The 23,204-nt window shown below is 42.6% G+C and overlaps 1 long non-coding RNA gene across 1 annotated transcript in view; it reads left to right on the plus strand.

The window, feature by feature from the left end:
- The first annotated feature begins 21,904 nt into the window (after nt 1-21,904).
- LOC123945832 overlaps nt 21,905-23,204 on the plus strand; it is an 82,198-nt gene continuing 80,898 nt past the window's right edge. The window contains exon 1 of the long non-coding RNA XR_006819502.1: nt 21,905-22,055. This is a non-coding gene — a long non-coding RNA (uncharacterized LOC123945832). The remainder of the gene's footprint in view (nt 22,056-23,204) is intronic.

Consider the following 23,204-nt stretch of genomic DNA (forward strand, 5'->3'; position numbering starts at 1 on the left):
CTGGTTCAAAATTTACCTCGGAAAACTTGTAATTAGCTATCAGCCAAGATTAAGTCATAATTCCCAGGTCTATCCAGAAATACTCCTAACTTTCAATCCTGAGTCCAGACCCACACTTCTAAGGTCCTTGGCTGAGAAACTGGCCCCAAAGTAGCTACGTGCTGGTCACTGTCAACTTCTCCTTGTATGGAGCAACAACAGGAAGGCCATCTGGGGCCATCTTTCCCAGCCGCAACCACAAGTCAGAGGACAGGCTGGCCACGAGGCAGAAGCAGACTGGACTTCAGAAGCTCTGGCTTGGTGTCAGGAGCCGTGGGAAGCACGTGAACACTGGCCAGCCATCATGAGATCTTTCCAGAGAATCAACCTGATTATGCTGGTTCAGCCTCCCATCTTCAGTCTAACCTTCTCCCCTGGCATTACCTCCAGGCTTCTGCTGCCAGTGGTGCCTGCTGGACTGATTGCTCTCATCAAATGAGTTTCAGAGGGTGATTTACTGTCTAAATAGATGAGGGATCATTTCCCTAAGTTGCATCTCATTTTACTAACATCACTAATTTCTCTGCTTTCTTGTGTTCAATCAATCATTCCACTCAGCTATGCATTTTGTTAATGAGCCATTCACTCCCTCTTCCAGATCATTAGCGAAGATATCAGATTCTGACCCGACCTAATACCAGTCCCATGGCTCAGAGCTGGCTTCCCTGAGAGCTCCCTGGGGAGGTATTCATCACTCCCATACGTGAGCCTTCATTATCCCAAGCCAGTTTTAACACAATTTTTGTTAACTCACTTTTTAAAATACTTTTGGAAACATAGATATTACTGTTGACCCCAGATGCTCCTACTTGGGGGATGAAGGGACAGATGATGACATGGTATATGACGTATGTAAACGTGAAATTCTGGTTTCCACTAAGTGCATAGTGCACTTCATTTATTTGTTCCCTTTTGTCTGAAGAACAGAGAGATAATCCCACGCACTGGCTATAATCCTCTCTGCTATTTGTACCTTCCAGCATCACACTTGTCTAATGATGCACCTTTTCTATTTGACAGGAGCTTCGGAATTTAGCATACCTTCTCAGCTAGCTCTCAGGACATTTTGCCTATGTTGGGTTTTTGGATAACTGTGAATCTTATACCAGTAGCTAACATCTAATTTTGGACAAGCCAAAGGTTTCATAACCAGAAGAGCAGGAATTATTTACTGGGCTCTCCCCACCTGTTTTCATTGACCCTCAGTATGAATAGTGTTCTAAGTGTGTGGCTTAAATCAAAGGAAATAATCTGTTAGATGAGGCTGATTTTTTTTTTTTTTTTTTAGGGTTGCTAGGTGTAGAAAGTATTCAAATTCCAGGCAAGTCTTTTCACCATCGTTTCATCTTTGACATGACCACTGGAGGAGGGTTTCTTCCTTCTACTAAAATACTTTTTTAAAAAAAGGTTGGTATAATGAAAGCTGGATACAAAATTATATCTGTGCTCTCATTTTAACATGTAAAGATATGCATTTGGCACAATCTGAAAGGAAAAAAAAAACCCTTGATTTTCCAAGATTGCACAATTCTGGGTAAATTAGTCTTTATTTTAGAAAAATTTCAATTAACATTATAGAAAGAGTTATTTATACAGTATACACATATATTTCAGGTTAGGATATGTTCTTCCAAAACTATGAAAATCAGAGGCGTTTAAAATTTGGGGAGGGGAGATTTTCTCTCCAAATCTTTCAATTTTGAGCCTAGAGTGGAAATGGATCGCCACTCAAAATGCTTTGGCATTTCCTGAGCCAAACTACTAAACATTTCTCAGCCAAAGATTCTCCAGTGCTAGGGTTTTGCCATTTCATTCTGTGTGTCATGTGAACTAGACTATGTGATCAGTAAACCATTCCACAATGTTATGTATCTCTTCCATGATGACCTTGTATGCATATTCCAGTTACAATGATCCTTATTTAAACTAAAGTGCTAAATTAGCTTATGCTAAATAGTATAGCATAATGTAGGGTAGTATAGTATAGTTTATATGGATAGTAGATTGTGGCATAGTGTACTGTATATTATCTTTTAGTGTGGTCGGTTATACTATAGTTTAACATAGTGTGATATAATATAATATAATATGGTATAGTATAGTATAGTTTAGCATAGGGTAATATAGTATAGTATAGAGGGATATGGTATAAAGTGGGATAATCTAGAGTAGTATATGATCTGGTACCAAGCTGCATAGCATCCATATAGCACAGCAGTTAGAACAATGACTTTGGAATGATGGTCCTAGTTTCAAATCGTCGTCCTACCACATATTAGATGTATGATCTTGAGCATGTTACTTAATGTCTTTGGGCTTCTGTTTCATCATCCGAAAAATGAGGGTTAGAAATAGCTTGTGGGGTGACTAAGTGGTTCAGTCAGTTAACCGTCCGACTCTCGATTTTGACTCAGGTCATGATTTCAGGGTCACGATCTCACAGTTGTGGGATCAAGCTTCACTTTGGGCTCTGCGCTGGGCATGGAGCCTGCCCAAGATTCTCTCTATCCCCCTCCCTTGGCTCCCAATCTCTGCACTCTCTCTCTCTAAAAAAAGAAAGAAAGAAAAGTAAAGAAACAGTTACCAAGCTTACCAGAGGGGAGGTGAATGGGGAGACAGGTGAAGTAGGTGATGGGGATTAAGGATCACGCCCTTGTCATGATGAACACCAGCTGACATATGGAAGTGTTGAGTCATTGTATTGTACACCTGAAACTCATTTACACTGCATGTCGACTAAATGGAACTTAAATAAAAACTTAAAGAGTAAATAGTTCACATGCCTTATGAGGCTTAAGCTGTTTTGAGGACCATGAAGGTAATGTATGTGAGGGGGAAGCACAGGCAGGTCACATGCTCTTAATAAACGCTCTCATTTTATGCATCTCCCTGACGATGGCTGAGTGGTACAAGAGTGCCTCACTAAAAGCATCTAACGATTGGCTAGGACATGACTTAGGGTGGGTGGATGGTTGTATATTTACTTCTCAAGTCTAGCATCCTAAGTGAACTTTACAATCACTTGCAGTATTTCACAGAATAGGAGATGATCTTGAAAGGATACGGAGCTATGCAATCTCGACACTATAGAGGAACACAGGAGAGAAGCGTTTTTAGAATGATTCCTAAATGATAAGCAGCTGCAGTCCTCTGTATCTTGGAAACAGCAGTGCAAACACCGTAAACAAGTGCATACGTTTTATTTCATGATTTTCTCTTCTGAAAGATCCAAAAGGAAAAGATCCAGATGTGCTAAGAGATTTGCTCTTCAGAATGTGAAAGTGGGGGATGAGGTGAGCCAGAATCAAAATGAAAGCCCACTAGAAAAGCCATGGGTATCAAACGTCCAAGACATTAAAGTGTGTAAAAATAAATGTGGCACAAATTTCTTTTAGACTTGATTACTTACAACAACTGTGCCCATAGCTGGCTTGTATGTTTCCGATTTAGAAGTGCTTGGCAAAGACATTTATATCCTTGTATGTAAGAACCTCTATGCCCCCTCTGGGAAACAACAACAACAACAACAAAAATCTCTAAAAGAACTCACGGGGCTCAAGAACCCACAGACTATGGGAGTAAAATAGAGATGTAGGTGTTATAAATTTAGGACAATTTAATTAACAAAAATGAGATGTAATAAAGGCACATTAAATTAGGCTTAGAAGACTAAATTCAATGTCTGACTGGACATTTTCTAGGGTGGTGAGCTTGGGAAAATTTCTACATTGCACTTTCCACACCTGTATGACAGAGAAAATATTATTGCCTCTTCCTATCACTCAGAGGCCTGTGGTTATCAAGCGAGACCATATATGTGAGACTACTTTGAAAGATAAAAATGCTGTATGATGACCCCATTGTCCTTACTGAACAGAAGAGGAGAGCATCAGGGGAGCAAGGAGGAAGAGTAAGGGTTTCGGAAACAGATAAGCCTGTGCTTTGTAGCAACTCTGCCCCTTCTCTTAGAAGCTTTGTGGGCCACAGAAAAGTCCCTTAACATTTCTTGGTCTCAGTTTCCTCAAATATATAAATAGATTTAATAAGCACTGCCTCAGAGTTGTTTTAAGGATTAAGGGAGATAATATAGGTAAAGTCAGATATTCTTGTTTACTGTCTTGAAGCCATGTCTCCTGCCCCCAAATGTGTCATCCCTATCTGTTAATCATAAAAATACTTAAATTGGGGAGGCTGAGCGACCGACACCAGCCTAACTAGTCATATGCCAGCAGATGTGGAATTCCTGCTGGAATTCTCTTGATCAGATTATTTAACAATTCATTTTGGAAATTTTAAGAACCCAAGACCTGGAAAAAATCTGATTTGACTCAAATTATGATGATTATAGCTCCCATGAAAACAATGAAATACATCTGGTAATTTAGCATTAAGACACAGAGTATTTTAGAGGCTTTTCTCTTACATTGAACAATTTTCTTGCAGCTACATTTCAACTAAGCTTCAAATGCACTCTTTCTCTGAGGATCAGGCTTTTTACTGTTTAAAAAAAGGGGGGAAGAGGTTAGTGAGATTCAAATTTCCTAAGCAAACCAGATGTATTTAAGAGCACTCTGAAGTTTGTGCCTGTTCCAGTGACTGGAACTAAGTCAGCAGAGTCTGCTTCCTACTGAGATAATAATAATAATAATAATAATAATAATATTGTTAACTATATTATTGATATATATTCTAGCAAATTATATATGATATAACATATATAATAATAGTTACTATTATCACTATCTGGTCTTCCAGTATGCACAAGGAACCTTTGAAGCAGGCTTAGAACGGAGCACTGGATGGGTGACATCCCTCTTTATATATCTCAGTTCCAGCAAAGCCAAACTTCTACGTAATGTGTATCTGTTCTAATCTCTCTCAGGCATGAATTTCAACGGAAACTCTACTTATGTGAATAGAAAAACATCATATCTGAATATCTGATTTTTACCATATTCAGCTAAGGAGAATTTCCCTCTCGCAACAGCTCTCTCGACAGAACTAGGGCACTCTTACTATTTTTTAAACAACTGTTGCCTCTCACTTAAGAGGTAAGACCCCGTGCTTGGAATCCATCATGCTTCCCCAACATATGGTGTGCCATGATCCCCATCTCTCTCGTTGAGCACATTAGAGGCAGACATGTTGGGACATTTGTAGTTTTGTGATGTCAAAGACGGTTTGCTGTAGGCTTTGGTTTGACAAGCCTTGAACCATTTCCCAGCTTTTTGGAGATATTACTCTATTTTCCATGCATAATGGATCTATCTTTGATGCTGCCAAAATGTGGTATATGGGAAAGATAACATGGAAACTTCCCCATGCCTCCAGGGTTCTAGTTCTTGTACAATTGTATGATCTACACATACGAGTTAGGGCTTGGGTTCTCTCAGGAGAGCAATTACCACTATTATATTACATTGCTGAGCAACTCATCTTTATGTCATATGGGGTGTCTAGGCATTCAGGCAACAAAAGCTGAGGTAATACAAAATAGTGGCTAATAGAGTGCCCTCATTGATAGAATTCATTTTTAATTTCTAAGGTGTAGGGGTTTTGCCGTTGAGGAATAACAATAAACTGAAACACACATACACACACCATCAGAAACACACACACACACACACACACACACACACACGAAACTTTCCACAGTAAACATTAAAAGATACGAGTTAGAATGGGAAAAAATCAGAGAAGGAGACAAACAATGAGAGACTTTTGACTCTAGGACACAAACTGAGGGTTGTGGAAAGGGAGGTGATTGGGGGATGGGGTAGCTGCCCGTTAAGGAGGGCATGTGATGTGATGAGCACAGGGTGTTATAGGCAACTAATGAATCATTGAACACTACATCAAAAGCGAAGGTACTGTATGTTGGCTAACTGAATGAAAATTAAAAATAAATAAATAACAGTTAAGAAATATAAAAAAATACAAGTTATTATTATACTATGATTGTATTTTTCTAATTCTTTCAACACCATAGACTCTTTCATAAATATAATTTTCAAGTTTTGGGTGTATAATTTACATATGATAAAATGTACGTCTTGAAGGGCATACAGTTCAGTGAGTTTTGTCAAATGTATACCTCCATGTAAACTCCACTCCAATCAAGATATAGAATATTTGCCTCCCCCCAGAATGTTCCCTCATGCTTGTGTACATCCTGTCCTATTCTCCTTGCCTCTTAAAATCACTACTCAACTTTCTTTCACCATAGATTTGTTTTGTCTCATCTAGAAATGTATGCGAATGGAACGAAGTATCATGTACTCTGTGTCTACTTTAAATTCTGTATGTTTTTGAAATTCATCCACACTGTTATCTGTGTTAGTGATTAGTTCCACCTCATTATTGTAAACAATCTCTGTCTTCCCATGGTGAAAACCCTCTTTCTCATCTATATCTTTCTCATCTCATCTATATCTCATCTAGATCTATATCTCATCTATGTATTTACTTACTTGTTTTATCCTATGAAACACACAAATTATTTCAGAATTACCTTGTAGTTCATTAAGTTTGTTTTGATCATATTTCTTAATATTCCCTAACAGAAAGGTAGAGACATACAGTATGTTAGGCTTTGTGAAGTGTTCTGAAAGGCCCACTAGGGCCTTCAAAATTTGGATCAATGAGACACGATGACAGTTGAGCTTGGCTCTGATGATATTCTGAGGATATGACTACTCTAGTTTTCCTAAAATGAGGTGCTTTGAGGTGGTCTTTGTTTGGCACAATGGCTTTACAGAATTGCTATCATATTATCATTTTGGCAACAAGCATATAAAATTATATAATAAAAATGGGTTCTATTTATTAAACCCTGAGCACCCCATACTTTATCTCATTTAATCCTTGTAATAACCCTGCATCTCAAGTCTTACTGAGAACCTGACAGCTATCGATTCTTAAGGAGCTTATCATCTAAAGGAGAAAGCAGATGTTAATGAGAGTATGATAGTTGTTATGCTAAAACTAGGAGCAGTGAGAACATTTTTCAGGTGGACCAAATCTAATCCAAGGGACAACTAAGATTTTGCTGAAGAAGTGACCTTTTCCTAGGACCTTGGAGGACAAGTAGAGTTAGCTCAGCCAGAAAAGGGACTAAGAGCCTTCCAACGTGAACGGCAGGTGTGGAGGCTTGGAGGTGAGAAAGGCCCAGACAGATTGGAGGAATTGATAAAAGTTTTTGTGTATTTAGAATCTAGAGTTGAAGGCAGAGGGGGCCAGCTGAACCACGCTGCACCTGACTACAGGTTTGGATAGTAAGAGTGGGTTTTGAATATTGTTCACTCTGGATTGGTGGTGATGTCTCAGAGTCACCTGCATACAAAGATCCAGAGCACTGAATTCCAGTGGATTGGCAAGAGAATTCAGAGGGGAAAAAAGTCCAGTGGGCTCGCAAGTCAATTGTTGGAATATCATGATGTCAACTTATTTACAACACTCACTTTGTAAGTTACTTTATTATTGAGATTCTAGTTTCTATTCCATCTCACCTCTGGAAAAATAATTCTTATCTTACAAGTGGTCTTTCTGAGGTAGAGTTCAGAGAACATACGTGGCGTGTAGTGTAAGGACTGGTTTCCACCATTATGCTGTCTTTAGCTAAACAAAAAATTTAATTTTTATGTTGTTAGTCTGATAATTTTCATAGATAATATTTCATTTTTAGTAGGTAATGGTTACCAACTAGAACACTTCTGTGTGCAAAATCCAAGGAATTGATTAAAAAACAGTCAGTGATAAATATCTGTATTTTAAAGGCAACATTTACATCATAAATTGCATCTCTGTTTTGCATTTATAGTAAATAAATAAATCTAGTTTTTTGAGTCCTCAAGGCAACTGTGGGGAGACCAAGACAAGTTTGGTCATTAATCACTTCATGAAAGGAGATGCAGCAGAACGAGATCTGAAATGAAGCTCACTGAACCAAAATAACACAGGTTGGGAAGTGTGTAGATTGCTTGGTCCACTATGAGATTCAAGTAATGTTGGTATTTCTGAACTCTGTCCTAACCTAAAATGGAGAACAATGATGAAGAAAACATTATACTTTCTTGGAATGAGCAGGTTGGCGACTGAGGAAATATGTTTTATGTTGAAATTATTTTAGAATTAGGATGAAGTTAGCATCCCCATTGGTATTACCTGTCAGGTAGGACCTGACATTATTGGACTAATAAAATATTAGAAAAGTGGATTATTTATGCTATCAGTTTGAAAATTTTTCTTTAAAGTTTTATTTATGTATTTTTGCTACAGAGTGTTTCTAGTTACAAACCCAGGCTGTTAGAAACATCATAAATGTAGAAAAGCTCAACAAAATCAGGGCTCTGTTGTCATGACTACAGTTCCTTTGAAATTCTTGATATTTGAAGTACTTAAGGAATAAACCCAACAACGTTTATTACCTTTAGGCTTCCATCCTTCATAAGGCCCATGAAACCATCTTTCATCTTTCTCTTTTCCCCTTTCTCTGCATAGGTTCTTGGGCAGTGTTTCCCAGTCTACCTCCCACTAGCATGTTGGGTTGCACAGGTCCAGCTATGTTGTGCCCCTAAGCCCTGGCCTGGAAGGCAGCCTTGGCACACTGACCAGTCTTGTCTCCTTTTGGTGATGAGTTCTGTACCCATTGGTGGTGATTACTGTACCCATTGTAATACTGTACCCACTGTACTGATCATGCCATTTCTGGGTTGAGAATCTGCAGAGGCTCCATTTGCTTTACAACAGGAATCTAAATTCTTCTTCCTGCCTTCAGAACTACCACTACTACCAGGGCACCTGGGTGACTCAGTGGGGTAAGTGTCTGCCTTTGGTTCCAGTCATGATCCCAGGGTCCTGGGCTCCCTGCTCAGTGGGGAGTCTGCCTCTCCCTCTCCCACTTGCCTCCCCTTGCTCGTATTCGCTCGCTCTCTCAAATAAATAAATAAATGAATAAAATCTTAAAAAAATAAAGGAACTACCTTTTTTACCACTTCACCAACAAGCAGTTCTTATTTTCTAACATGAATGATCTACATTCTTCATGGATTCATTCAGCATTCCTACTGAGGAAAAGCCAGTCATCAGATTCATATTTTGGAAAGATCGTTCTTTGACTGTGCCAAGAGAAGTGGTGGGTGCTCTGTTGGGGGGACGCACTGGAGTCCTGGTGGTTGATGAGGGTGGCTTGAAGCAGGGTCTGGAAGGTAGAGATGGCGTGACATAATCGGTTTTGCAACTGATCAAAAAACTTATCAAAAAACTCATTGTCCTTGGGCGCCTGGGTGGCTCAGTGGGTTAAGCCTCTGCCTTTGGCTCAGGTCATGATCTCAGGGTCCTGGGATTGAGTCCCGCATCTGGCTCTCTGCTTGGCAGGGAGCCTGCTTCCTCTCTCTCTCTCTGCCTGCCTCTCTGCCTACTTGTGATCTCTGTCTGTCAAATGAATAAATAAAATCTTTAAAAAAAAAAAAACTCATTGTCCTTAACTTGCTTATCAATACTTTAACCTTCGAATCCCACTTGAATGGCTGCTATAGCTATGGGACTCACCACTCCAGTCATGGGATCTTGGAAAGTTGTAGGTTTTGGTTTTTTTGTTTGTTTGTTTGTTTTTTAGTTTTTGTTTTTCCATTCCTGAAAGGAATATAATTATAGTACCTTTTGAGTACTCTTTTGAGGATTGAATGTCTCAAAGCTTGTAAAGGTTGTAGCTCAATGCCTAGACTGTAGTCAAAAGGCAGTATTGCAACTGCATCTTTCCTGATTACTCCACACCATTTGGTTTACGTATAGAACAGAACCATTTACTCTTAGAACTGTGAGAGTGTCTTACTGTATTCTCTCATTTACCCGTTTACAAATGTAGTCACAGGGGTGGGAAGAGGTGACAGGGCCTTAGTGCTAGTTCCACAGAGAGAGCTTTGGTCCTCCACCTCCAAAGGCAGTGCCTTTTTGCCTTTGACCATAGACCTTTTTCTGTATATCAGCATATGTTTTATCTCAAGTAAAATTTAAGCACCTCAAATGTGTGGCTCCTTCCCTGGCTTTTGGCCCAGTGCACAGCTGGAAGCCTTGCACAAAATGCCTGCGGTAATGTGGAGATGGAATCTGATGCTTTATTTTACCGATTAGATTAAGTGGCTTTATGAGCTAGACCATTTTCAGTTCCTACTTGCCACATAATGGAGAGATTAAAGCAACCTAAGTAAGTAATACTTTATTTAATAATCATCCTACTAGGTATGTTTTCTAGATTATTAGATCTAATACTACCTACGAATCTAATACTTGAACCACTCTCTGGGAGGAAGTGAGGTACTTCTGGCTGTGACAATATGGTTAGGGTACCTCAGAGTCTGCTCAGGCAAGAGCATTTGCAAATTGGCTCTTCCAATTTCCTGGGCCCTGAGGGAGAATCCTGTTCATTGTCAGTCTTCACACCGCCACCTCTCCCCCCAACCCCCGCCAACGAAACCAGAGCCAGCAATTAGAAAATATTCATGTAATTTTCCATTGCCCAGGTGGAGACGCATATGCAATCTCTTGCATTGGGTCTAGCTGTTTAGGTTCTTTCACGAAGTCAGTGATGCGACGGCAAAGAGAGATGGAGAGAGAGAGATACTGAGATGGCAGATAGGGAGAAATTTGTTCCTTTGGAGTCTTATATTGGGAAAAAAATTCTTTCTCTATAACATGGTACTTATTTTGTTTTGTTATTTTTTAGTAGGTTTTATTTATTTATTTGAGTGTGGTGGACACATAATGTCACATTAGTTTCAGGTGTCCAACACAGTGATTCAACAAGTTTATACATTATACTAAGTTTAACATGGTATTTGTTTTTTGTGATCATATAAAACTGAGTGTCCCTTGGAGGTGGCCTAATTGGGATCAGTAGAATGTTAACTGTCTTACTGAATAACGGGGAGATTAAGTTTGCTAGCTCAGCTACCTAGTATTCACTGAGGTGATGGCTTTGAGGCTTTCTATGGGGAAATACATTCATTCACAATTGCCACTGAGGATACTTTTAGTCCTCAGCTTATGGTGTCAACAATTTTTTAATATTACCTGTGTCTTCTTTTCTTACTCCCCTGATTCCATATTATCTTTCTCATTTTCAGGGTCTGCTTTTATTTCAGTCTTCCCTTATTTCTTTTCCTCATCTCAGTTTTTAACAATAAACTTTGTTGTTAAAACTTATTATTAAAACAAATTATTCCCTAAATAATAATAACTATAACAGCAAAAGACTGTCATTCTATCCTCATAATATCTAACTCCAAGAATACTGTTTCATGAGAGTGATAGCTTGCTTTTTCTTCCTTCCTTCCTTCCTTCCTCTTTCTTTTTTTTTTAAATTTTATTTATTTATGACACAGAGAGAGAGCGAGAGAGGGAACACAAGCAGGGGGAGCAGCAGGCAGAGGGAGAAGCAGGCTCCTCACTGAGCAGGGAGCCAGATATTGGTCTCCATGCCAGGACCCTGGGATTATGACCTGAGTCGAGGGCAGACGCTTAAAAACTGAGCCACCCAGGTGCCCCAGAATGATAGCTTTAGAATCGGAAGTGATGTTGGGCAGACTGATAGCTATTTGGATGGCCTTGTCACATGCCTTCCCAAACTCTATGCCGCCTGAAGGAGGTTGAATATATCCCTGAAAGGTCCCCCACTAATGGGTCTGTGATTAAAGGAGCGACTGAGACTGGTATAAAGCAAAGGTCAAGCAAAGCTTTATTCCACAACAAGCATCAAGAATCAAATCGACCGGCCAGGGCTGCGCCTCTTACAGAGAGGGCAACCTCTCTCTGCCTTACAAACTACCTTTTAAGGGCAAAGGCCATGTGGTTGGGCCTGGCCACGCACAGGTGGCCAATGAGATTGTAACACACAGAAAGCCTGCACAGTCATGCTAGGTCACACATAAGTGACCAATTGAATTACAATTTACCCTATAGTAGACATTTGACCTAGCCTATCACCTTGATCAGAATTGGCGCCCAAAAGGTGCCCAAAGGGCGGGGCCCATACTCCTTGGTAGCTAGGGAGACAGTATGAGCGCCCCCCCTCCCCCTCACTGATCGGATGTCTCTACCTGGCCTGACCCACCCTTGTATTTGGGCTTTGTTACCTGGGATTGGTTTCTGGGACTTGTTTTTAAGTAGGTCTCCTGGGGGCGGGGGGCAGGGTCAGTTTAAGTTTTACTGCATAAACAACAAAATAACTGTTTAATTCAAGATGGAATCACTCTGGCTAAAAAGGCCCTCACATTCCCCCCTTTTCTTTGGAGATTAGTCAAATCTTTGACTTTTCAGCCAGTTCTATGTCCTCTTTTGCCAGACTGTCTTTGATGACTCCAGTGTGATTTACCCAGAAACAGCATTTCTCTCCTAGGGCTACACAGAGCCCCCCCCTTTCTAGAAATACTATGTCAAGCTCTAATTGTCTATATTTCCCACATATACTTTAACAATAGGAGCAACAATGAATTCAATGAACTCATTGTTTTTTGAGTCTTAGCTTTAGTCCACGATCGGCGGGGTCCATCGGTGGTGGCATCCATCTCTGGGGGGCGTCCTCATCCTCAGCTCGTTTGACATGACCTGCATGAACCCAGGCCCTGATGCCTTTTACTTTTATTGCCATGGCAGTGGTCAGGTTGACAGTAAACGGTCCCTTCCAGCGAGGCTCCAAGTTTCCCACTTGGTGGCAGCGTATCCAAACCAAGTCCCCAGGTTGGTAAGGATGTGGTTCCACCTCGTCTCCATCTCAGTGTGGGCAGTTAGGATCCCTGCATGGGCTAGACAGACTGATCAGTCATTTCTGCTAGGGCAACCTCTTATAGCTGAGGGCAGAGCATGGGGGGGGGGTGTCTCCCGAACATTTCAAATAGGGTCACCTTGTTTAAGCAGGGTGTACATCGCACCCCGAGGAGGGCGAAAGGAAGGAGATCCACCCATCCATCGCCAGTCTCTAGAATTAGCCCTGCCAAGGTCTCTTTAAGAGTCCAGTTCATTTTCTCTACTTGCCTGGAGCTCTGGGACCAGTAGGGACAACATAGCCTCCAACTAATGTCCATGGCTTTGGCCAATACCTGTGAGACTGAACTCACAAATGTGGGGCCATTGTCTGACCTGATCGCGAGAGGCAGCCCAAACCTAGGAATTATTTCTTCTAGTAGCTTTTTGGCTACAATTCCTGCCGTCTCATGTTTGGCAGAAAAAGCCTCTACCCAGCCTGAAAATGTATCTACAAAAACTAACATATACACGTGTCCATGTTTTCCTGGTTCATCTCTGTAAAATCTATTTCCCAATAAATTCCTGGTTCCTTACCTCTTTCTCTTTTCCCTCTTCCCATTCTAGTTCCTCCTGCATTGACTGCCTGGCATTGAGCACATCTATCAACCACATCCTGAGCCATACGCCCTAATTTAGAAACCAGGAACTGCTTGCCCATAAGCTCCTTAAGCTTGTGTGTCCCCAGATGAGTGCCCTGATGTATTTAGCTTACTAATTTCTTTCCTAGTCTTCGAGGAAGAATTAACTTTCCTGTTCTAGTCTTAGCCCAATTCCCTCTATAGTCTAATTTAGTCCATTTCTGTAAATATTTTAAATCTTCCTCTGAATAGTCCAGTTTTTCTGGTAGGGCTGGAGCCGGGAGTGTAACCAGCTCTTGCGCTATTTCTTGGGCTGCTTGCTTCATGACCCAATCTGCTAATTGATTTCCTTTTGAAATCAGATCAGTCCCCTTTTGGTGTCCTGGGCAATGCATAACGGCCACCTCTTTTGGGTCCCAAATAGCCTGGAGGAGAGCCAATATCTCTCCTCTGTTTTTAATTCCTTTTCCTTCTGCTGTTAATAGGCCCCTTTCTTTATAAATAGCCCCATGTATATGGAGAGTAGCAAAGGTGTACCTGCTGTCTGTATAGATGTTGGCAGTTTTACCTTTGGCCATCTGCAGTGCCTTGGTGAATGCAATCAGCTCTGCTTTTTGCACCGAGGTTCCATGTGGCTGGGCTGCTGTCCAGAGTTCCTGCTCAGGGGAAACCTTCGCAGCCCCCGCATACCTCTTTCCACTGACCATGTAACTATTCCCATCTGTGAACAGAGTCATTTCTGCATCCGGGAGGGAGTGTCTCTGAGGTCTGGCCTTATTCCTGTGGCTTGGGTTAGGACCTCCCCGCAGTCATGTGGATGGTCAGCCAGTTCCTCTGGCAGCAGCGTGCTGGATTTAGCACCACTGGGGGCTGGAAAGTCACTTTCGGTTCATTGAGGAGGAGGGCCTGATACCCCGTCACTCAGCCGTTTATCATCCACCGGTCCGGTGGAGTCCAGAGAAGGCCCTCGATAGCGTGGGTGGTGGTCAAGATGAGATTTTGACACAAAGTAAATTTACTTGCATCCTTGACCAGGAGGGCCGTGGCAGCAATTATGCAGAGGCAAGGGGGGAACCCGGCCACTACTGGATCTAGTTTCTTGCTAAGATAGGCTGCTGGCCTTTTCCAAGGCCCTAGAGTCTGAGTCAAAACTCCTTTGGCCACCCCTGCCTTTTCATCCACATACATGTGGAAGGGCTTGGTAACATCTGGGATGGCTAGTGCTGGGGCACTCAGTAAGGCTGTTTATAATTCCTGAAATGCTCCTTCTGTCTCAGCTGTCCACTCTTGCATAGTGAGTCCTCCCTTAGTTCGTAGAGAGGTCGGGCCATCTCTGCGAACCGCGGTATCCATAGCTTACAGTAGCCCACCATCCCAAGAACCTCCCTCATTGTCAGGGTGTGGTGGAGCAGGGGTATTGGGTCCTGTTCCCTGGACTCAACGAACGCACTCTCTCATGGAGATCAAAGCCTAAATAAGTCGCGTGGCTCTGACAAAGCTGTGTTTTCTTTGTTGACACCCGATACCCTTTTTCCTGCAGAGTAGAGCTCTCGTCCCCCAAAAGCATGACTCATAGTCCTCAGTGGCTATTTCCACTATTCCCACTAACTCAGTCAGATTCTTCCTTTCAAATCCTTCAATTTTCTGAAGTTTCCTTCTTATATCTGGGGCTGACTGACTGGCAGAAGCAAGATCCTCTAAACGAGCTATTGTACAACTTCTCTGAAGTTTACCTCAAGTTGTCTAGCTTAGGTAAACAAACATTTAAAAACAATCAAGTCTAGAATTTAACATCCATAAAGGTGTGTTATTAAAACATAATTTTTCTCAGGGCACCTGGGTGGCTCAGGGGGTTAAAGCCTCTGCCTTCGGCTCAGGTCATGATCCCAGGGTCCTGGGATTGAGCCCCGCATCAGGCTCTCTGCTCAACAGGGAGCCTTCTTCCCTTCCTCTCTCTCTGCCTGCCTCTCTGCCTAATTGTGATCTCAGTCTGTCAAATAAATAAATAAAATCTTTTAAAAAAACCATAATTTTTCTCTCTAAAATAACCCTCATTTCCAGAGATAGCCAAATCAGGACTAATTTATTTGAAAAACAAGTCCAGTTTTAACAAACTTGGCCTAATTGTTTACATAAGCTTAGCAAGAACAGTGAGTGTGATCATATAGATCTTTTAGAATCTGCTTTGCTGGAAATTCTTATAAGAAATCTCTAGGTTGAACTTTTAGTAGCCTCTCTGGGCCAGAAGCCAAGCCACGTAGTTGCCATCAGACATACCTGTAATACCTGTCGATTTGGGCGAATTCCTCTTCCTGAGGTATCCAAAGTATCCTGAGGCTCCTGCACCTGCCAGGAAGTGACATCCTTTACTCACCTGGTGAGGCTGCTGGGAACTCTGTAAGCAAGGTATCAGGCCAACAGTTCCAAAGGGCTTTATGGCTCCAGGTTTTATAAAGTCAAACTTAGTTCCTTAAAGCTGTCTGGTCATATCTGAGTCTTTTTCAAATATGACATTCCAGTCAAAGCCTTGGTAAAATAACCAGTGTTTCCAATGGTGTCCATTTACAAGGAGAACAGATTCTTATTGAACTTATGCAAATGACTTATTGCCATGGAAGAAAGAATACTTACTGAGACCTTTTGGTTTCAGAGGGTTCAGATAGAGAGAAAAGTTGAATGCCTTGTTTTCTTTACAAATGAGTACTTTTACATCTCTGTAAATTACAGATAACTTAGGAAAAAGTTCCCTAATCTGGAGGAGCAAACATTACAGAACCAGTAATTGTTTAAAATAAGACAAAACATTAAGAGACACAACATTACAATCTTTCAGTTCATCTAGTCCCATGTTACTAATTCTGGTTTAGTCCGAATGCAGCTTTTACTTCTGTAAATTCTTACCCATTTCAGTTCCAGGATTTTAACATATCAAAGACCTGTATTTGTCCTGAAAGTCTCCCATATGAACTTCCTTTAAGGCGGAATTCATCTTATAAGAGAACTAAAACAATTACAAATGACAAAAACTCAGAATAGATATGGTTAAATATCAAGTGATGACCCTTATCCAAAACATTAAACTCTAGGAAATGTATAGCACCTCTAGAGTAGTTACAGCATTTACCCAAATGTAACCCAAGGTTTATCATTGGTTTAGCAGTACTCCCTGAGTAACTTAGTATACCAAGGAAAAGCCTTATGTGTCAAAGAGATCTCATTTGCAATTTAAATCTTTTCAACAATTGCTAAAACCTTAGAAAGTTTTAAAGCACATGCCTAAATATAATTAGGGATGTTAAGCACCTGATAAAACAAAACATAGAAACTGAATTTTCTGGGCAGGCAAAGAGAAAACCATTTACATTTTTTAACAGATCAATTAACCTAAGAAAACTTTGCCCTTTTAAACAGAGAGAAAACCAGCTTTTCTATACCAGTGTCTTTCCTTTTTATTCTTAAGCATGCAGTCTTAAGATAGTGGGTTTACTGGGTTTCCCTTCCATTGTGAATGATGTTGCAGACAAAAGGGAGGGAGATCTTTCAGATGCTGTCCTGCTTGCGTCCCTCAAAATTGTCAGGAAGCAGTCATAGGTCAATGGGTGCCTTGCTTTGTCCTCTGAAGAGGACAAAAACCTCTATGCATGCAGGACCCAGGGTGTGGGGGACAGGAAGCACTATATTCCGCAGGAGCATGGGAGTCATGATAAGTGGGGCCATTCCTGAGTCCAATCTTTGTTTCCAGAATCCAGGTGTTCTTCCTATTAGGAAACAGCACCCAACAGAGGTCTTGGAGGGGAGCACTTCGTACCTGAAGGGACTTGTCCGTGAACCACCCTTTCAGAGGCACTTTTAGCTGGACAGTACAATGCTTTATCAGACTGGCTGCTTCTGGGTGCTGTGCCATGTGACCCAGCCAATGCACATCATGATACTGGGCCCACAGCCACACCTCCCTCACCGTGAATGGGACCCTGATGAGATGCCATGTTGTCTGAAATCAGGCATTCTGTAAGCTCCTGGATAGTGATGCCAGCTGAGCTTCTGTGGGCAGCAGAAGCAAGCACATACCCAGAAGAGTTGCTTATTCCCATAAGAAGACCCTAACAGCCATTCCAGAATACAAGGGGCCTAGTAGACTAAATTTGCCATGAAATGGCCAGTTGGTATCCCAGGGAAACAGACCCATTTTGGGTCTTTTTTTTTTTTTTTGAAGATTTTATTTATTTATTTGACAGACTGAGATCACAAGTAGTCAGATAGGCAGGCAGAGAGAGAGAGGGAAGCAGGCCTCCTACTGAGCAGGGAGCCCGATGCGGGGCTCGATCCCAGGACCCTGAGATCATGACCTGAGCAGAAGGCAGAGGCTTTAACCCACTGAGCCACCCAGGCACCCCCATTTTGGGTCTTTGTTGCTGTCGGGTTGGATGTTCTGAGATGGCAGTAGCCAACCTAGGTCAGCCTTCATTATTGGAGCCCAGGCTGTTGGGCTCATTTGTACCTTTTCCCGTGTGGCACGGTAATGCTTATGGTTGTCTACTGAGCATATGCTGAATGAAACAAGCTCTAGGTTTTTACTTTTCTGTAGGATGATCAAAAGAAATCCCCCATATGGCCATAGGTGTGAAACAGAGGTGTAGTGCTCATATAAAATTGGTGAATGACATTGAGCTCTACTCTTCCTCTAGCCAGTTTCACCACTGGCTCTCAAAAGAACGTATGTGCATATACATCTTAGTCGATGCAGGTTGCTCTAACCATAGACTGAGTGGCTTAAAACCAACAGAGATGTATTTTTCATAGCTCCAGAGGCTGGGAAGTCCAAGACATCAAGGTGCTCACATATTCAGTGTTTGGTGAGGGTATACTTCCTGGTTCATAGACAACTGTCTCCCCCTGACCTGTGTCATCACATGGTGGAAGGGGTGAGGGAGTTCTCTGGGGTCTCTTAAATAAAGACATTAATCCCATTCATTAGCATGCCATCCTTAATAAACTAGTTACCTCCTAAGAGCTCCACCTCCAAATACCAACACACTGGGGATTAGGTTTCAATACATGAATTTTGGGGGGAAACATTCAGTAGATAGCAATATACATAAATAGATTTATTGTAATTTTTACTGCTATGAAGGATGTGTAGCACCCAATTTTAAAATAATAATAATAATAAAAATAAAATAAACAGTATCCTTTATACTAAAATCTGTATAGCCAAATGAATCTTATAGAATGCTTTTGTTGGTTTTTGCCAAATTCTTGTATCTCTAGCCAATTTATGGTTGTAATCGACAAATGACTATAGTTCTGATATGAATGTTGGCTGACATCTTTACTTACTTTAGGAGTAAGACAAAAGTGAAACAACAAAGATGTATATTGGAACTTGACTCCTTTGCTAATGATGTGACTTATTGGCTGAGTAGGATAACTTTTCTAATGTTGGAATATTTCCTCAATTTTTTTGTGCTATTCACAATGCAATGGTTATAGAAATAAACAGTCTTATATTTAATCTACATTATGACTTTTCCTATTACATTCTGTGTAAACAATCAGTAAAACAATAAATCAAGCCCTCATTTGTAGCACTTGTCAATTTACATGGTATCAATACTTCCAACATAGCTAATTGCAAATTACCAACATGATGTCACTAAATGTGTAGTTCTGAAAAGATGTGCCATAGCACACTATCAGAAATTATTTCCACTGTATAGACATAAAAGACAAAAGTAATACCAAGAACATAGGTAATAACGTAGTAAAATAATTAGGAAGTAATAACATTTGAGTATTTCTTGCCTTTGTTTTAAATATATGTAATTGTGTTTTATATAATATTTAATAATGGGTATATTTAATAACGGGCTTGCAAAATTTCTGAATATTTAACAACTCTACAAGCCAGTACAAGCCAGCTCTGCTGCCTCTGGCCCTACTTGTATTTGATTCCAGATGTACTACTTCTGTCATCTGTTGGAATGCTTTTATGTCTGTCTGGACTTAGGACTTGGTAGGTCTGATAGAATCCAGATCACTATGGTCCATGGTAATTTGGTGTCCCATGGGTTCAGCACCCCAGGAGTTGTTTTTGAGTGTGTATAATTCACTACTGAAGATGACTTGGCCTTGTCCTAGAACCCTATGGATATTCACTGCAATTCTCCCCCAGGGGCTTGCCAAACACTTTTTACAGTGTCTTATCCCACCACTGATCACTCTAACATAGGGTCTGTCCAGCTGCAGGGCCCAAGGTTGAGCAGGGCTTACTCCTCAGCCTGGACCTGTTGCATATTCCTTCTCTGCTTTGGGCCTCTCTAAGCTGGGTCCTTTGCGTCCCAGTATTTGGGCTGGACCACTATTCTTAGATATGGAGTGTGCTGCTTTCAGAACCAGTAGTAGAGGCCTGCCAAGCATTGTGTTTCCATTGTTGAGGGTGGGAAGTACAAGATGCAGTGATATTTTTTTTTCTTTGGGGGGGAATATCCTGACTACTTAATACCTATGTATTTTACTGATATGACAGCACTCTGAATTTTGGTAGGATTTTTCTCCTACCCTCAGAAGGGCAAGTGTCTTACCCAGGTCTTCAGCTTTAGTGGCCAGAGACAATGTGGGAACAAATCCTGAGGGGTGCACAAATGGTTTTAGGAGTGTTCTTGGGATAGAAATTGAAATTGGGCAAAGGGAGAAGCTAGGTCATAATGTGGTCTCTATGAAGGCTACTTGGGGAGACCCAACCCATCAGTGTTGTCCCTAGATAGGGCAAGAGGGTCAACTTGTCCTTCATAACCAAAAATCCATCAGTCATTAGATATATGGTACCCTTGGAAGTGGGTGATACTCTTGGTCAAGATAACTCTTCTCAGCAAGACAAGTCTGAAGAGAACGGACTCCTGAGGGTTCTCCACCTGCAGCTCTCCCAAGAACTTGGGAGAGTAAGTCCTTCAGTTGTTGCTTCGCTTTTCTTTCTTTCTTTCTTTTTTTTTTTTTTTAAGGGAGAGGTGGGGGCAGGGAAAAAAAAGACAGGAAGAGAGAGTCTTTTTTTTTTTTTTTAAGATTTTATTTATTTATTTGACACAGAGAGAGAGATCACAAGTAAGCAGAGACAGAGGGGGAAGCAGGATCCCCGCTGAGCAGAGAGCCCCATATCCGGCTCCATCCCAGAACCTGATCATGACCTGAGCTGAAGGCAGAGGCTTAACCCAATGAGCCACCCAGGCGCCCCAGGAAGAGAGACCCTTAAGCAGGCTCCATTCCCAGCTCAATCCTGGGGGGTCGGGGCAAGGGGGTGTGGATCTCATAATGCTGAGATCATGACCTGAGCCTCAATTAAGAGTTAGATGCTTAACCCACCGATCCACCCAGGCACCCCCGAGTCCTTCAGTTCTGGAAGGGGGCCGGGAAGGCTCATGAGAGGCCTACTACTATTAACATGGGACGATGGTCATTTATAAGGTACCTGAAAGAGGCTTAGGCTTTTCGTTTAAAAGGAAAACGACCTTTGAAGACAGGGAAGTTTAGGAGCGAAGGCAGAGCACTTACGCAGCTCTTTCAGTCCTGTTAGCAGAAACAGTCGAAGCATGTGCAGTGCCCAGAAAATCATCCTCAGACCCAAGTGATCCACTTGAAAGAGAAGAAAAAGGAATTTGCTCGGCATCTCCCGATCATCTAAAGAGTTTCAGTAGAAACTACAATGAGAAGGAATGTTTCGAAGGCAAGTCCATGCCCAGACCCAAACCCCAAAATCAAAGCTGGGACTTTTCCTAAGTGCGAGCAGAGCGATGGGCCCTGAAAGGCAAACAGCCCGCGGCGCCCCTGAACAAACCGCGCAGGGCGGGCAGGAAGCCCTCGGCCCGCAGACCCTTTCTCTTGGTTTCGGGAAGGCGCTTCGGGCAGCTCCGTTTCCCCCACGGCCTCCCCCCACGCGGAGGCTGCGAGCCTGTGAGGAACAGAAAGGCCCGGGGAGGGGACGCGGACAGGGCGACGGGACGCGAGCGCGGACACCGGCGGGAGAGCCGGGGGCCGGGCGCCGCCGCCGCTGTTGTCCGGGGTGCTGAAAGCCGGGAACTTCCCGGGAAGCCGCGGCCACTTTTCTCGGAGCCGGGTGTGTGGGGTTTCAGGGTGCGCACCTGCTAAGCCCGTCCTGGTCCTGGGCCGGGAGGTGCCGGCAGATGAGGCCCTCCTAGCCCCGTGGGTGGGGGGGTGGGAGTGCGTGACTGGGGAGCGGCGGTGAGTACGGGCGGGACCCCGGGGCCCCTTCTCCGCCTCTTGAACAGCCCCACGCCGCGGCCCCGCTCCGCCTGCGCGCGAACTCCGGCGCCTGAGGACGCGAGCGCCCACAGCTGAGCCTGAGTTTTCCAGATTTGGGGGGCGGGGTCGGAGGTGTAGCGGTGTTTTCGGGCAGGGGCGGGAAACGGGGCCCAGGCATGCGCAGTGGGGCGGAGCAGGCGTTGCGGCCCGGGGTGGGCAAGTGGCCTGGCGTTTGCTGCCGGGCGATATTCGACGAGCGGTGTTCGACGTGCGGCCGGGCGCCCCGCTCCGCTGGGGCATCTTCACCTACGACTTCTGCGGCAAGGGCATGGCCGAGAACACCAGCCACAAGTCCCACCGGCCGCTCTGCGTCGTCACCTTCAAGTGAGTCTCTCTGGTCGCGCAGCTGGCCCTCGGGTCGGAGAAATTGTGGGATCCGTTTTTGGGGTTTTTTTTGTTTGTTTGTCTTGTTTTGGCACCGCTCCCTCCACACTTCGCTCCACATCTGGCCACACCACTGTCCCACTTTTTCCACAAAAAAGAATTATAGAGAAGCTAGTGGTCTTCAGGTTGTTTACCTTAAGGGCACGTAGACTGCCTTCAGTTTTTAGGGAAACCTTCCCGGGCCCAGGGAATAAAGGTCAGTGAGTGTTAGAGAGGGCCAACGAAACCGTCCATTCACTCAACAGATGTTTATAACATAACCTTCATGTGCCGTTACTGTTCCAGCCTTTGGGGATAAGGGTCCTTTGTGGTACAGCTCAGGTAAGATATGACTGAAGGCAATTGGAGGCAACAGAGAGAAAGTACCGGCCACGTTAATATTAGCTGAGGTATCCAGAGTAGATGAATTAATGGATGGAGATTTAAATCTCACCCTTGTTGTGTGGGGGGAATAAGAGGGGAGTGTGACACTCTGAGATAATGAAGTTTTTCCTGCGTGTCACCTAGTGAGTCCCTGGATGAAGGCATCTTCTGAAGCCTTCTATTTTTTATCACCTAATTTACCTGACTTCCTTTGGAGCAATATTCATACTTTCCCTAACTTGGAAGACTGTTATTCCACTTAATACACACTAAAAAAAAAAAAAAGAAAAAAAAAAGAAAAAAGAGAGAAAGAAAGAAATCCTTAATTATGCCAAAGTAATGTTATCTCCACTCTCCAATACACATATATGATAATAGGTACTTCATATGCACAAGGCTCTGAATTCTGACTCCTCCTTACCTCTGGGATTTAATCTTTCATGTCTTCAGCTTGTTCATTACACACTGTTGTTTGCATTCTAGAACCGATGTCCTCTGTGCATTCCAAGCTCACGCAGGCACACTACCCCTTCAGGGCTTTTGCACTTTCTGCTTTCTCTTCCCCCACATATTCTCCAGGTTGGTCCTTAGTACAGTGTAAGCCCCAAGAGGTGTATCTCTAGCCCCTAGAACATTCCTTTGCATGCAAAATTGATGCTTAACAAATGTTAGTGAATATGAAGATTTTTGTGACTGTTTAGGAACTTTTCCAGATAATTAAGGTTA

The sequence above is a fragment of the Meles meles genome, chromosome 7, assembly GCF_922984935.1.
Source record: "Meles meles chromosome 7, mMelMel3.1 paternal haplotype, whole genome shotgun sequence".
NCBI lineage: Eukaryota > Metazoa > Chordata > Mammalia > Carnivora > Mustelidae > Meles > Meles meles.